Here is a 14,638-nt window from a genome sequence, read left to right on the forward strand (position 1 = left end):
CACTAAACACATAGCCATTCGGTATCACTTTTTAAGGGATCACCAACAAAAGGGAGATATCGAGATTTCTTACATTAATACTAAAGATCAATTAGCCGATATCTTTACCAAGCCACTTGATGAACAAACTTTTAACAAACTTAGGCATGAGCTAAATATTCTTGATTCTAGGAACTTCTTTTGCTGATTTGCACACATAGCTCATTTATATACCTTTGATCATGTCTCCTTTATATGCTATGACTAATATGTTTTCAAGTATAGTTCAAACCAAGTCATAGGTGTATTGAAAGGAAATTGGAGTCTTCGGTGAAGACAAAGGCTTCCACTCCGTAACTCACCCTTCGCCATCACACCGAGCAACTCTCCATCCTTGGGGGAGAGAGCAAAAGGACTTCGTCTTTTGTATAATCTTCACTTATTTATTTATGACCAAAGGGGGAGAAAGTAATTCTATAGGCCCTAATGATTCCGTTTTTGGCGATTCATGCCAAAGGGGGAGAGAGCATGAGCCCAAAGCAAAAGGACCGCACCACCACCTAATTTTAAAACTAAGGATTTTCAATTGGTAAATTTCAAATTGGTATCTCATCGTGTTCTCCAGGGAGAGAGAGTAATTTTTCAATTTTTCAAAATTGATATGACAAAACCCTCTTGAACACTAAGAGGAGAATTTCATTTAAGGGGAGTTTTGTTTAGTCAAAGGAAAAGTATTTGAAACAAGGGGAGAAAATTTCAAATCTTGAAAATGCTTCGCAAAATCTTATTCATTTACCTTTGACTATTTGCAAAAGAACTTTGAAAAGGATTTACAAAAGAATTTGCAAAAACAAAACATGTGGTGCAAGCGTGGTCCAAAATGTTAAAAACAAAGAAAAAATCCATTCATATCTTGTAAGTATTTATATTGGCTCAAATTCCAAGCAATCTTTGCACTTACATTATGCAAACTAGTTCAATTATGCATTTCTATACTTGCTTTGGTTTGTGTTGGCATCAATCACCAAAAAGGGGGAGATTGAAAGGGAATTAGGCTTACACCTATTTTTCTAATTAATTTTGGTGGTTGAATTGCCCAACACAAATAATTGGACTAACTAGTTTGCTCTAGTGTATAAGATTATACAGGTGCCAAAGGTTCACACTTAGCCAATAAAAAGACCAAGTATTGGGTTCAACAAAAAAGCAAAGGGACAACCGAAGGCACCTCTGGTCTGGCGCACCGGACTGTCCGGTGTGCCACCAGACAGTGTCCGGTGCACCACCGGACAGTGTCCGGTGCACCAGAGGACTCCAACTCGAACTCGTCACCTTCGGGAAAATCTAGAGGCGCTCCGCTATAATTCATCGGACTGTCCGGTGTACACCGGACAGTGTCCGGTGCTCCAAGGAACGGCGCCTCAGGAACTCGCCAGCTTCGGGAATTCCCAACGGCTAGTCCGCTATAATTCACCGGACATGTCCGGTGTACACCGGACTGTCCAGTGTGACAACGAAGCAACGGATACTTTGGCGCCAACGGCTACCTGCAGCGCATTGAATGCGCGCCAGCGCGCGCAGAAGTCAGGCACGCCCATTCTGGCGCACCGGACACTCTACAGTACATGTCCGGTGCGCCACCGGACATCCAGGCGGGCCCAGAAGTCAGAGCTCCAACGGTCGGAACCCAACGGTTTTGGTGACGTGGCTGGCGCACCGGACATGTCCGGTGTGCACCGGACTGTCCGGTGCACCATACGACAGTCAGCCCTCAGCCCCACCAAACCGCTAGTTTGGTGGTTGGGGCTATAAATACCCCCAACCACCCACCATTCATTGCATCCAAGTTTTCACACTTCCAACCACTTACAAGAGCTAGGCATTCAATTCTAGACACACTCAAGAGATCAAATCCTCTCCCAAATTCCACACAAAGCTTTAGTGACTAGTGAGAGAGATTTGCTTGTGTTCTTTCGAGCTCTTGCGCTTGGATTGCTTTCTTCTTTCTTGATTCCTTATTGCGATTAAACTCACTTGTAATTGAGGCAAGAGACACCAATCTTGTGGTGGTCCTTGTAGGAACTTTGTGTTCCAAGTGATTGAGAAGAGAAAGCTCACTTGGTCCGTGGGACCGTTTGAGAGAGGTAAGGGTTGAAAGAGACCCGGCCTTTGTGGCCTCCTCAACGGGGAGTAGGTTTGGAAGAACCGAACCTTGGTAAAACAAATCCGCGTGTCACACCTCTTATTTGCTTGCGGTTTGTTTTGCACCCTCTCTCGCGGACTCGATTATATTTCTAACGCTAACCCGGCTTGTAGTTGTGATTATTTTTGAGAATTTCAGTTTCGCCCTATTCACCCCCCTCTAGGCGACTATCAATAAAGTTTATCGTTTTTTTTCTTCATTAAGTTAAAACCTTATTCCTATCACCTTCAAGAACTACGTAATGTGCTATCGTGCATCTCGCATATCAATGAAATAGGCAACTACGAAATGCCAAAGACCATAGTAACTCAACCTCAAAAGATTTAGCTGCCGGGTGACTACTGGCAGAAAAAACACAGAACAAATCTTCAGCTGCACAATCTTTCCCGAAGTAAACTTCAGATCCATCGTGCCAGTGCCATGAACAGAAGCATGTGACCCATTCCCCATTAGCACGAAAGAATCCCGGGCGCCCTGATAAGAAGAGAACAAGTTAATGTCAGAACACACATGAACATTAGCACCAGTATCAAGCCACCAGCTAGGTGATTGAAATACTGAGAAGATAAAAGGTAAATTACCATACCCTTTGTCTTCCTCATTGCTAGCGACCACTGTGTTGACATTGCCCTTTTTGCCACGGCGATCCGCTCGATCAGGACAATCCTTGGCAAAATGACCCGCCTCGCCACATGCGAAACATGTCAATTCAGCCTTGTTCTTCTTCTTCTTGAAGTTGGTAGTTTTGTTGGGCTTGTTAGATTTTGGCTTTTTTTGCCCTTGTTGTGGTTCTTCTGAACCATGTTGGCGCTGGAGTGGCCCTCGCCTCCTTTAGATCCCGTGTCCTTAGCCCGAGCTTTCTCCTCAACATCTAGAGACGCTATCAGATTTTCAACTGATATATCCTGTCTCTTATGTTTCAGAGATGTGGCGAAGTTCCTCCATGTAGAAGGCAACTTTGCGATAATGCACCCAGCCACAAATCGGTCAGGAAGGACTATCTTAAGGTGGTCGAGCTCCTTGGCTATACACTGTATTTCATGAGCTTGCTCTACAATAGAGCGATTATCAACCATCTTATAATCATGAAAGCTCTCCATGATATACAGGTCACTGCCAGCATCTGATGCACCATACTTAGTAGTAAGTGCATCCCACAACTCTTTCCCGTCTGTGTACTGCATATTCGCATCAACCAGACGGTCAACAAGGGCGCTAAGAACGGCTCCCATGAACATAGTATTGGCATGGTCGTACTCTTTCTCCTGTTCAGGAGTCAGTGGACCCTCAGGTCTGCCTTTACTAACATGGAAGACATTCATAGCAGTAAGCCAGAGCGTGGCCTTGACTTGCCATCTCTTAAAGTGCATACCATTGAACTTTTCTGGCTTGAGCGCATCGGCAAAAGCAGCCATAGAAAAACTAGGAAATTGTCTACAATAAGGTTTTTGGATTGTTGAATAATTAGACAAATTCCAGTTTAAATTCCGAATATAAATCATGACCAAATCAGAAGAACTGAAATAACAAGTCAAATCAGATGATGCGTACTGATTAGACTTACTGATAGATGGCACGCGCCGGAATCAGCAGGGTCGACGATGTCGAAGTAGCGAAATCAGCAGGGTCGACGAGGTCAGCAGATCACGAGCAGTCGCGTGAAGACGCTTCCCAAAAACCTTATTCGCCCTCTCCCGGTGCAGGATCTAGAAGACGAAGGGTTCCGGAGACCTACTCTCCTGATCACAGATGCACCTCTACGGTCGGGACGAAGGGAACTAAAAAGCGGCTCAGCTATGAAGAGAGGTGAAAGCGAACTGGGATCTGGGATGATTTGGAGGCTGGCTACCGGGCTCCTTTTATAGGGCCGAGTCCGCGACCCCTGGTCTTATCCGCCCACGAAAATCTCGCAATCAGTTGAGATTTTATAGCGATCGGTTAGGATAGACGTAACAGCCAAGAAACCAAAAAATTGAACGGCAAAAGGTAGCCGCGCCCCCGCAAGGCGAGGGGCCGGATTTCGGCGGACCATTCACGTGCATGTCGTGCGCCCACGCCCTTCGCCCCGCCCCGGCCAGGCCAGGCGAGGCGAGGCGAGCGAGCGCGCGCGCGTGTGGCTCTCCACACTCTCTCCTCTCATCCATGACTTGGTGAGTGAGTGTGGCTTCCATATTTAAGCTAGCTCTACTCCACTAGAGCTAGCAATATGGTGCTAATGGTTCCACCTATCCTCTAGCCATCCTCTTGTATGGGCTTTTGAGATTTTCTGGGATTTATTTGAATTTCTTAATTGGGCCAAGCCCATAAATCCTAACAATCCCCCACCAGATCTCAAATGCCCATCTGCAGTTTTCGCCACTGTTCACTACTGTTTAATATACTAGTTTTTCAGCAGAGACTGTTAAGTTGAACTTCCGCCTAGAACTCCAAGCTACACCAACCCACAACTTGGACAATGGACTATGCCTTGAATTGCAAGTTTTGCGTGAATGGGTTTCACTTGAAGTCATGACCGGTACTTGGCTACCAGTAGTCCCCTTCTCGGGTGGAGCATATACGTCGTACTCCAAGGTCTCTTCATGAGTTTACTAGAGATCACCCAGATCTCATAGACTGCGACATTAGACAGTCTAACTCATATAGGTGTGTTCTTTCAAAGAATGTTCTGCAGGACAACATCTTCGCTAATACAAGCCAACAGAACACATTAAGGCACAAAGCCAACCTTCCTTACATCATTTGAGAGTATTGCATCTTTACTTAGAGAGGGTCAAAGGCTACTCTCCTCAGTTCACCAATGGCTTGTTCTTCCCAGGACCTAATTCACGGGATCTCCGATCACATAGAATGGGTTTCCACCATGGCAACTTTATTCGGGTCTCATACCCATCTCTCTCGATGCGATTTCTATCACATTACGTGGTAGTCCCTTGGTAAAAGGATCTGCCAGATTTTTATCTGTTGAAATATAAGTCACACTTATAACTCTGGAGTTTCTCAACTTTCTGACAGACTTCAATCGTCTTTTGACATGTCTTGATGACTTTCCATTATCCTTAGAACTCGTCACTTTAGCAATCACTGTCTGATTGTCACAGTTCATAAGGATAGCTGGTATTGGTTTCTCAACCACTGGCAAGTCCATCAAGAGTTCACGCAACCATTCTGCCTCAACGGTTGCTGTGTCAAGTGCAGCTAGCTCGGCTTCTATGGTTGACCTCGTCAAAATGGTCTGCTTACATGACCTCCATGATACCGCACCTCCACCAATAGTAAAGACATAACCACTGGTGGCATAAAGCTCGTTTGCATCAGATATCCAGTTCGAATCACTATATCCTTCAAGTACTGCATGCTGACCAGAATAGTGAATTCCATACCTCATTGTACCTTGCAGGTAGCGCATAACCCGCTCAAGTGCATGTCATGATCAGTCCCGGGGTTTGACATGAACCTGCTCAATTTGCTCACAGCAAACGAGATATCGGGCCTTGTTGCACCAGCAAGATACATGAGTGAACCGACAATCTGAGAGTATCTCAATTGGTCTAAACCAATTCTCTTGTTCTTTCGCAGTGTCACACTGGGATCATAAGGTGTTGGAGAAGGTTTGCACTCAGAGAAGCCAAATCGTTTCAAAACCTTTTCAACATAGTGAGATTGCGAGAGAGTAATCCCACCATCTGCCTTAATCAGCTTGATGTTTAGAATCACATCAGCTTCTCCCAGATCTTTCATATCAAAACTCTTTGATAGAAAAGACTTGACTTCATTGATCACATCAATGTTTGTGCCAAATATCAATATATCATCAACATATAAGCACAATATAACTCCTTCGCCCCCACCACAGCGATAATATACACACCTGTCTGCCTCATTAATGGCAAAGCCTGCAGACGTTAGAGTCGTGTCAAACTTCTCATGCCACTGCTTTGGTGCTTGCTTCAGACCATATAGATTTCCTCGTCCAGCTCTCCATTAAGAAAAGCTGTCTTTACATCCATCTGATGAACAAGGAGACCATACGAGGCAGCCAAAGAAAGTAGTACTCGAATAGTGGTCATTCTACCATTCACGCGCATGTCGTGCGCCCGCGCCCTTTCGCCCCACCCCGGCCAGGCGAGCGAGCGCGCGCGTGTGGCTCTCCACACTCTCTCCTCTCATCCATGACTTGGTGAGTGAGTGTGGCTTCCATATTTAAGCTAGCTCTACTCCACTAGAGCTAGCAATATGGTGCTAATGGTTCTACCTATACTCTAGCCATCCTATTGTATGGGCTTTTGAGATTTTCTGGGATTTATTTGAATTTCTTAATTGGGCCAAGCCCATAAATCCTAACATATATTACTACTTAAAGAAACAGCAGATCGTTGATCTTTGTAGGATCGTAATTTGACCGATCCAGATCCACACCACACCACACGTCGCGCGCAGGGAGAAAACATGGCAAGTACATGCTCGTCACGTGCGTGTTCCTGCCAAGAGAGAAGAGACAGCTAGCTGCTGTGGTGTCCGGCCGGTCAAGAACGGCGTAGGACGGCGGCCTGGTCAGTGGTCACTTACTTCCACCGTACGAGCCGCCGAAGACGACGACGGGCGCGGCGTCGGCGGAGAGGTTGTGCTTGAGGCTTGTGATGAGCGTGGCGAAGTCGGCGAGCGCCTGCGTGGACGTCAGGTAGCCCAGCGTCTGGGCCGACCTGTACGAGTCGTTCCCGAACGGCTTGGACTCGCCGTAGAACCGGTGCTGTGCGTGTTCAGCAGCCAACCCCGTTTCATCAGAGCTGATGGGCCTCCGCCAGAGGGTGTCGTTGACGAGGTACTCGTGGCGGAAGAGCGTCGACGCGTTGGGCGTGAAGGTGAAGTGGTCCAGCTCCTGCGGGAAGTAGTGCGCCGTGAAGGGCGAGGGCGTGCTGTTGACGCCATCGGCGGCCGCGGCGACGACGTGCTCGCCGGCGCCGCCTTCCCTGCTTCTGCTGCTTGCCCGCTGGCGGCGCTTCAGCGCTTGCAGGTGCAGCGGAGTGACGGCCGGGACCGGGAAAGCAGCAGGGTTGGGGTGGAGGACGAGCGCGTCGCTGCTGCTGCTGCGGCTGGTGGTGCTGCTGCTCCCGAGAAGGCCGCGAGGAGTAGCGGAAGGAGAGGCAGGAAGAAGGCGGGCAGAGGAGGGGCTGGCGAGGACGAGGCACCACCGCACCACCTGGTTTCGTCATTGTCGGACGTCCTCCCTCTCTCCCTCTGTCTCGTTAGTACTCGTCACGCTTTGTGAGGAATTATAAAGGGATGGCGCGAATGGCCCGTAGCATCACCGGCCATTCGTAGTATCTATCAGTCTCCACTGATAGTGGAAGGCGCGACGGTCCCTTCTGCGAGTGCGTACGCTGGGGCATGGGCCGCATGGCATGAGCCAAGCGTTTGCATCGGGTGCAACAAATCTTAAAGATAATGATGTCCATTTTGACCGCCGGGTGGGCCGCTTCAAGGCCCAGCTGACCGAGCAGCCCACCGGCTAGCAGTTGGCTAGGGCTCTTTGAGGAGCGGAGAAGCAGAGCAACTGCTCGTGCGCAGGACGGATGCAGCAAGTTGCCTCGCGGCGGCGCTGAACAGCGAAGCGATTCGTTCGCTGCTCTACCAGATCCTGCGCAACTGCCTGGCGCGGCCGTCTGTTTAAGATGCGCGAGCGCTCCTCCGTCTTTTAAAAAGGTTCTCTGCTCCTCTCTACTGCTTGTTGTTTCATTCTCCTTGATCCATTAGGTCCGTAGTGTTACTGTGGTTAATCGTTGGTGGTGATTGGAAGCTGGTAGAGATGGTGCTGTTCTTGTGCAGCGAGCTTCTTATGTGCTCCGTTGATTTAACAGTGCGCCTGTGTGGTGCTCTGTCTGTCCTGATTTCTGTCCACCATGGCCTGGTGCCTGGGCTCCCTGCTGCGCGGTGTTCGTCTTCTCGGGCTGGTGCTGTGGATGTCTCCCACGGCCTCAGCAGTGGCTCTAGTATCTCCGTCAACCTCCCGCTGTGCAGGCCCGGACGTGGACGGCGGAATTGGTTTTCTGGGACAGAACTTCGTGTTCGCTGAGCTGATCTTCCCACGTAGACAATCTACGTGTTGTGAGTTACCCGTTGCCTCTCTATATTTATTAAATAATTTTGTGCAATCTGCTAGTATTTTTTACTAGGGTGTGATTGCGCAATCTGTGGGTGGATTCGATTGCTCAATGATAATAGCGGTGTAATGAGACAACGTGACAGTCTGGGTTTTAGTGTGTTGTTAATTTCAGCATAAAGTATTTATTTGTGCCTAATTATATCTCTATTTGTTAAGGCTATTTACCTGTGTTAAATTCTGTTATATTATTTAGTTCACAACTCCTTACTGTTAGTATTTATACTTGATTATTATGCTTATTATATCTGATCTAAAACCCTGATTTGGTAAGATAGGACTGTCACGTTAGTCGAGGATCTTTGATCACCTTTTAGCGTTGGAGGGCTATCTGGTGCAGCAACCCGCTATTTTGAGAGCAATATTTTAAGATAAACAATCATGTTTAATTGTTTAATCTGCCTTCTTCATCTACAAGCCATGTTTAATTTACAAATGGACCTGAATAGCTATATTTCATATTTTCAATTACTTGAATTGCTACTGTTCATTGCTGTTATAATTACATATAGTATTTATCTGAATTATATGCTTGTTTTATTCGAAATTAGAATGTTTAATTTATTTAAATATGTTGGAAGCATGTCACTTATTTCTCTAAATTTACAACAATCCAGAAAACCAATTCCTATAATGGCCTCCAGTTCTGATGTCATTAAGCCTGAAGCGTTCGACGGCGCAAGCTTTAAGCGCTGGCAGATTAAGACTCGCATGTGGCTCACTGACCTAAAATTATTTTGGGTAGTGACGTCGGCTGTTCCCCAGGCTGCATCAGATGATTCTGAGGATGCAGAGAAGGCCGCCGCACTAGCGGAAAAGGCTAAGTGGGACGAAGCCAATGAGGCATGCTTGTATCGTCTGCTGAACGTCTTGTCGAACCGCTTATTTGACGTGTACTCTGGTTTTACCTCCGCTAAGGGTCTATGGACTGAACTTGAGAACGAGTTCTCTGAAGTTGGCAATGGCAATGAGTCATTCACAACGGAAAACTACCTCAACTATAAAATGGCTGAGGGAAGGTCTGTTATGGAACAACTACAGGAGATTCAACTCCTTGTTAGGGACTTGGTCCAATATGGCTGCGTCCTACCAGACAGTTTTCAGGTGAATGTAATACTGGCAAAGCTCCCGTCTTCTTGGCGAGACTTTGTGACTTCACGCCGCCACATGAAGAAGCAAATGACTCTCACTGAGTTATCAGCTGTGATAAATGTGGAAGAGCGTGCAAGGTCCAGTAACAAGCCATCCCAGCAACTCTAGGCTCATGTTGTTGAGAAGGGCGGAGATAGAAAATTCCAGAAGAAGAAGAACTCTCCATAGAAGAATCTGAACCAACCTAAATCCAAAACGATGAAGAAGAAAAGGAGGACTTTATCTGCTACGTTTGTGGTGTCTCTGCGTATACAGCTCGGAGGTGTAAACTTAGGAAGGGAAAAGGTCCTCCACCTCAGCGCAAAGAAGGGAACATGGTGGTTACCTCCACCCCAGGGTATGCACCTCATGCCTTTATGGCAAGTCCATCAGATGACTGGTGGATGGATTCTGGTGCTACTGTTCATATTTGTGCTGATCGATCCATGTTCTCTTCATTCTAGGGATACAACAGCGCACCAGTCTTGATGGGAAATGGTGTTCTGGCAGCAGTTCGAGGTACTGGACAGGTCTACCTGAAGTTAACTTCAGGGAAGACGCTCGTGCTGAAGGACGTGCTATATGTGCCCTCGAAGACGCTCGTGCTTCTATGTCGACAAGGTCTCAAATTAGTGTTTGAGTCTAATAAAGTGGTCCTGTCTAAGTTTGGTACTTTTGTTGGAAAGTCATATGAGTCAGGCGGTTTGTTCCGTCTTTCTGTTTTGAACAATCATTCTTCTTACCATGTTAATGTGGTCTGTAATAACGATTCCATTAATGATATTTGGCATTCCCATTTGTGTCATGTCAATTTTGAGGCCATTAAGAGATTAAGTGACATGTCTTTAATTCCTGAATATAAACATGTTAAAGGTGTAAAATGTGGTATTTGTGTGCAAGCTAAGCAGCCTAGAAAACCGTTTCATACGGTTGAAGGCAGAAGTACCACTCCTTTAGAACTAATTCACTCAGATATCTATGAGATGAATGGTATAATCACAAAAGGCGGTAAGAGATACTTTCTTACCTTGATAGATGATGCTACCAGATTCTGTTATATTTACTTACTCAGAACTAAAGATGAGGCACTAGAACACTTTAAGATCTATAAGACTGAAGTTGAAAACCAGCTAGACAAGAAAATTAAAAGGTTACGGTCTGATAGAGGATGTGAATACCTTTCCAACCTTTTTGATGAGTACTGCAAAGAGTGTGGAATCATTCATGAAACCACTGCTCCATATTCACCTCAGTCAAATGGGGTAGCTGAAAGGAAGAACCGAACAGTGTGTGACTTAGCTAATGCTTTGTTGCAAAGTTCGGGGATGCCTAACATCTGGTGGGGCGAGGCAGTACTCATGGTGTGCTATGTCCTGAACAGGGTGCCGCATCGCAACCGTGAGGCCACGCCCTATTAAGGATTTAAAGGAAGGAAGCCAGATCTTTCGCATCTTCGGACTTGGGGTTGCCTTGCAAAGGTGAATGTCCCATTGCCGAAGAAGAGAAAGCTAGGCCCTAAGACCGTAGACTGTGTCTTCCTGGGTTATGCACAAAACAATGCAGCTTATAGATTTCTAGTGGTCTATTCTGAGACAAGCGAAATCGCTGTAAATGTAATAATGGAGTCTCGGGATGTGACATTCTTTGAGAGCATCTTCCCTATGCGGGATAAGGAAGCAGTAGCCCCAGATGGTCCATCTCGGACATATTCTCTGCCCTCGAGTGTCCATGACCAGACTCCAGATTTGGAGTTAAGAAGGAGTAAGAGACAAAGGACTGAAAAGTCGCTGGGTGATGATTATATTATTTATCTAGTGGATGAAGAACCACGCTCCCTCATAGAGGCATATACATCTCCGGATGCAGAGTACTGGAGGGAGGCTGTCCGTAGCGAGATGGATTCAATCATCTCGAACAGAACTTGGGAGATAACTGATCTCCCAGCTGGTTGCAAGCCTGTGGGCTGCAAATGGATCTTTAGGAGGAAGAGGAGACCCGATGGTACTATTGAAAAGTATAAGGCCCGTCTGGTGGCTAAGGGTTTTACTCAAAAGAAAGAGGAGGATTATTTTGATACTTATTCTCCAGTGGCTCGATTGCCCACAATATGTGTGCTTTTAGCGCTGGTAGCTGCTTATAAACTTCTTGTCCATCAAATGGACGTAAAGACAACATTCCTAAATGGAGAGCTGGAAGAGGAAATTTATATGCAACAACCAGAAGGATTTGTGGTTAAAGGACAAGAGAGCAAAGTGTGTCGCTTGATTAAATCCTTATACGGTCTTAAGCAAGCTCCTAGACAATGGCATGAGAAGTTTAACAATACTCTGACCACTGTCGGGTTTTGTGTAAACGAAGCCGACAAGTGTGTGTATTATCGCTTCTCTGGGGGCAAAGGCGTCATCATGTGTTTATACGTTGATGACATATTGATATTTGGGACCGATTTGGAGGCTATCATGGAGACAAAAGTATTCCTCTCCAAGAACTTTGATATGAAGGACTTGGGTGAAGCTGATGTTATACTGGACATCAAGCTGATAAAGGGTGAGGATGGGATTACTTTGTCACAATCCCATTATGTGGAAAAAGTCCTGACTCGCTTTGGACATATGGACTGTAAACCAGTCACCACGCCCTATGATCCATCCTACACGCTCAGTAAACATGAAGGCGAGCCTGTGAACCAGCTACTATATTCGCAGATCATCGGATCTCTCATGTACCTGAGCAGTGCAACTAGACCAGATATCTCATATGCAGTATGCAGACTGACTCGTTATTCGGCCAGTCCAGGAGATAGACACTAGGTAGCCTTGTACAGAGTGCTTCAGTATTTGAAGGGAGCGATGAATCTTGGTATTAAATATACCAGATTTCCGTCAATACTTGAAGGATTCAGTGATGCAAACTGGATCTCTGACTCGGATCGAATGAAGTCTACAAGTGGCTATGTGTTCACTTTAGCTGGTGGGGCCGTGTCATGGAGATCGTCTAAACATTCAGTGTCGACACGTTCCACCAAGGAGGCTGAATTAGTTGCACTTGATTCAGCAACATTGGAGGCTGAATGGTTGAGAGACCTGTTGTCAGACCTTCCAATGCTAGCAAAGCCGATACCGACTGTCCTAGTATACTCTGACAACACTTCTGTGTTGCTGAAAGTGAACAGTAGAAAGGACAACAAAAAATCCTCGAGGCATATCAGAAGACGACTTGATTCATGTCGGCATGCTAGAGAGACGGGTGTAATAACCGTAGATTACATCAAGTCTGAACGGAATCTTGTTGATCCTTTCACCAAAGGACTGGCTCAAAAGCCAATCCAAGCAGCGTGCGCAGGAATGGGACTCGTACCCTGTTAGCGGTTTCAACTGCGGATAACTGTCCTGTGTGACCGGAGGTCCCGAGATCTAGGCTCTAGGAAACGAAGCACTGTGGAACCAAGAGCACAAAAGACAAAGAGTCTCATTAGCTGCTGTGCTCTGTCTGTATGGCAGGTTGAGCGATATGCTCTTAATGAAGTCAATGCTATAAGCAGGGAAATTGTCCTACAGAATTTCCTTAATGATTTCACCTATATGAGCTGACTGTGGGGTCGCAGTCCGGGAGAGAATGGGGTTTTCTCTCTAGTGAGTTCATGAATAGATATTAAAGGGCATGACCGTAACGCCCTGCCCGTAAGAGAAGCAGATAATCTACCTAGTACTATGTGCCTTTTGTGCGAAGATTCTCACACTAGGGTTTGTGGATCAAGGCGTAGTCCTCCGCTTACTCGTGCAGGGTTGGAGTACACTGGGATAGGCTTTGGTTCAAACCTAACAAGTACCTCTGCCAAAAAGTAGTATATAAACAGTACGGGGGCTCAATGACATTGATCAGAAATAAAAGTGAAAATGGTGGGGATTGATGTCCATTTTGAGTTTTCACTTTAAAAAAAGAGGAGGGGCCAGCTGGGTGGGCCGCTTCAAGGCCCAGCTGACCGAGCAGCCCACCGGCTGGTAGTTGGCTAGGGCTCTTTGAGGAGCGGAGAAGCAGAGCAACTGCTCGTGCGCAGGACAGACGCAGCAAGTTGCCTGGCGGAGGCGCTGAACAGCGAAGCGATTCGTTCGCTGCTCTGCCGGATCCTGCGCAACTGTCTGGCGCAGCCGTCTGCTTAAGATGGGCGAGCGCTCCTCCGGCTTTTAAAAAGGTTCTCTGCTCCTCTCTGCTGCTTGTTGTTCCATTCTCCTCAATCCATTAGGTCCCTAGTGTTCCTGTGGTTAATCGCTGGTGGTGATTGGAAGGTGGTAGAGGTGGTGCTGTTCTTGTGCAGTGAGGTTCTCCTGTGCTCCGTTGATTTAACAGTGCGCCTGTGTGGTGCTCTATCTGTTCTGTTTTCTGTCCACCGTGGCATGGTGCCTGGGCTCCCTACTGCGCGGTGTTCGTCTTCTCGGGCTGGTGCTGTGGACGTCTCCCACGGCATCAGTAGCGGCTCTAGTATCTCCGTCAACCTCCCGTTGTGCAGGCCCGGACGTGGGCGGCAAAATTGGTTTTCTGGGACAGAACTTCGTGTTCGCTGAGCGGATCTTTCCACGTAGACAATCTACGTGTTGTGAGTTACCCGTTGCCTCTCTATATTTATTGAATAATTTTGTGCAATCTGCTAGTATTTTTTACTTGGGTGTGATTGCGCAATCTGTGGGTGGATTTGATTGCTCAATGATAATAGCGGTGTAGTGAGACAACGTGACAGTCTGGATTTTAGTTTGTTGTTAATTTCAGCATAAAGTATTTATTTGTGCCTAATTATATCTCTATTTGTTAAGGCTGTTTAACTGTGTTAAATTCTGTTATATTATTTAGTTCACAACTCCTTACTATTACTATTTATACTTGATTATTAGGCTTATTACATCTGATGTAAAACCCTGATTTGGTAAGATAGGACTATCACGTTAGTCGAGGATCTTTGATCACCCTTTAGCGTTGGAGGGTTGTCTGGTGCAGCAACCCGCTATTTTGATAGCAATAAGCCATGTTTAATTTACAAATGGACATGAGTAGCTATGTTTCATGTTTTCAATTACTTAAATTGCTACTGTTAATTGTTGTTATAATTACATATGACATTTATCTGAATTATATGCTTGTTTTATTCGAAATTAGAATATTTAATTTATTTAAAT

The 14,638-nt window shown here is 46.2% G+C and overlaps 1 pseudogene; it reads right to left on the bottom strand.

Annotated features, from left to right (window-relative positions):
- Positions 1–7,385, bottom strand: part of LOC103640152 (lysosomal Pro-X carboxypeptidase-like) — an 82,331-nt pseudogene extending 74,946 nt beyond the window's left edge.
- Positions 7,386–14,638: the final 7,253 nt, after the last annotated feature.

This window comes from Zea mays, chromosome 9 (genome assembly GCF_902167145.1).
Source record: "Zea mays cultivar B73 chromosome 9, Zm-B73-REFERENCE-NAM-5.0, whole genome shotgun sequence".
Classification (NCBI taxonomy): domain Eukaryota; kingdom Viridiplantae; phylum Streptophyta; class Magnoliopsida; order Poales; family Poaceae; genus Zea; species Zea mays.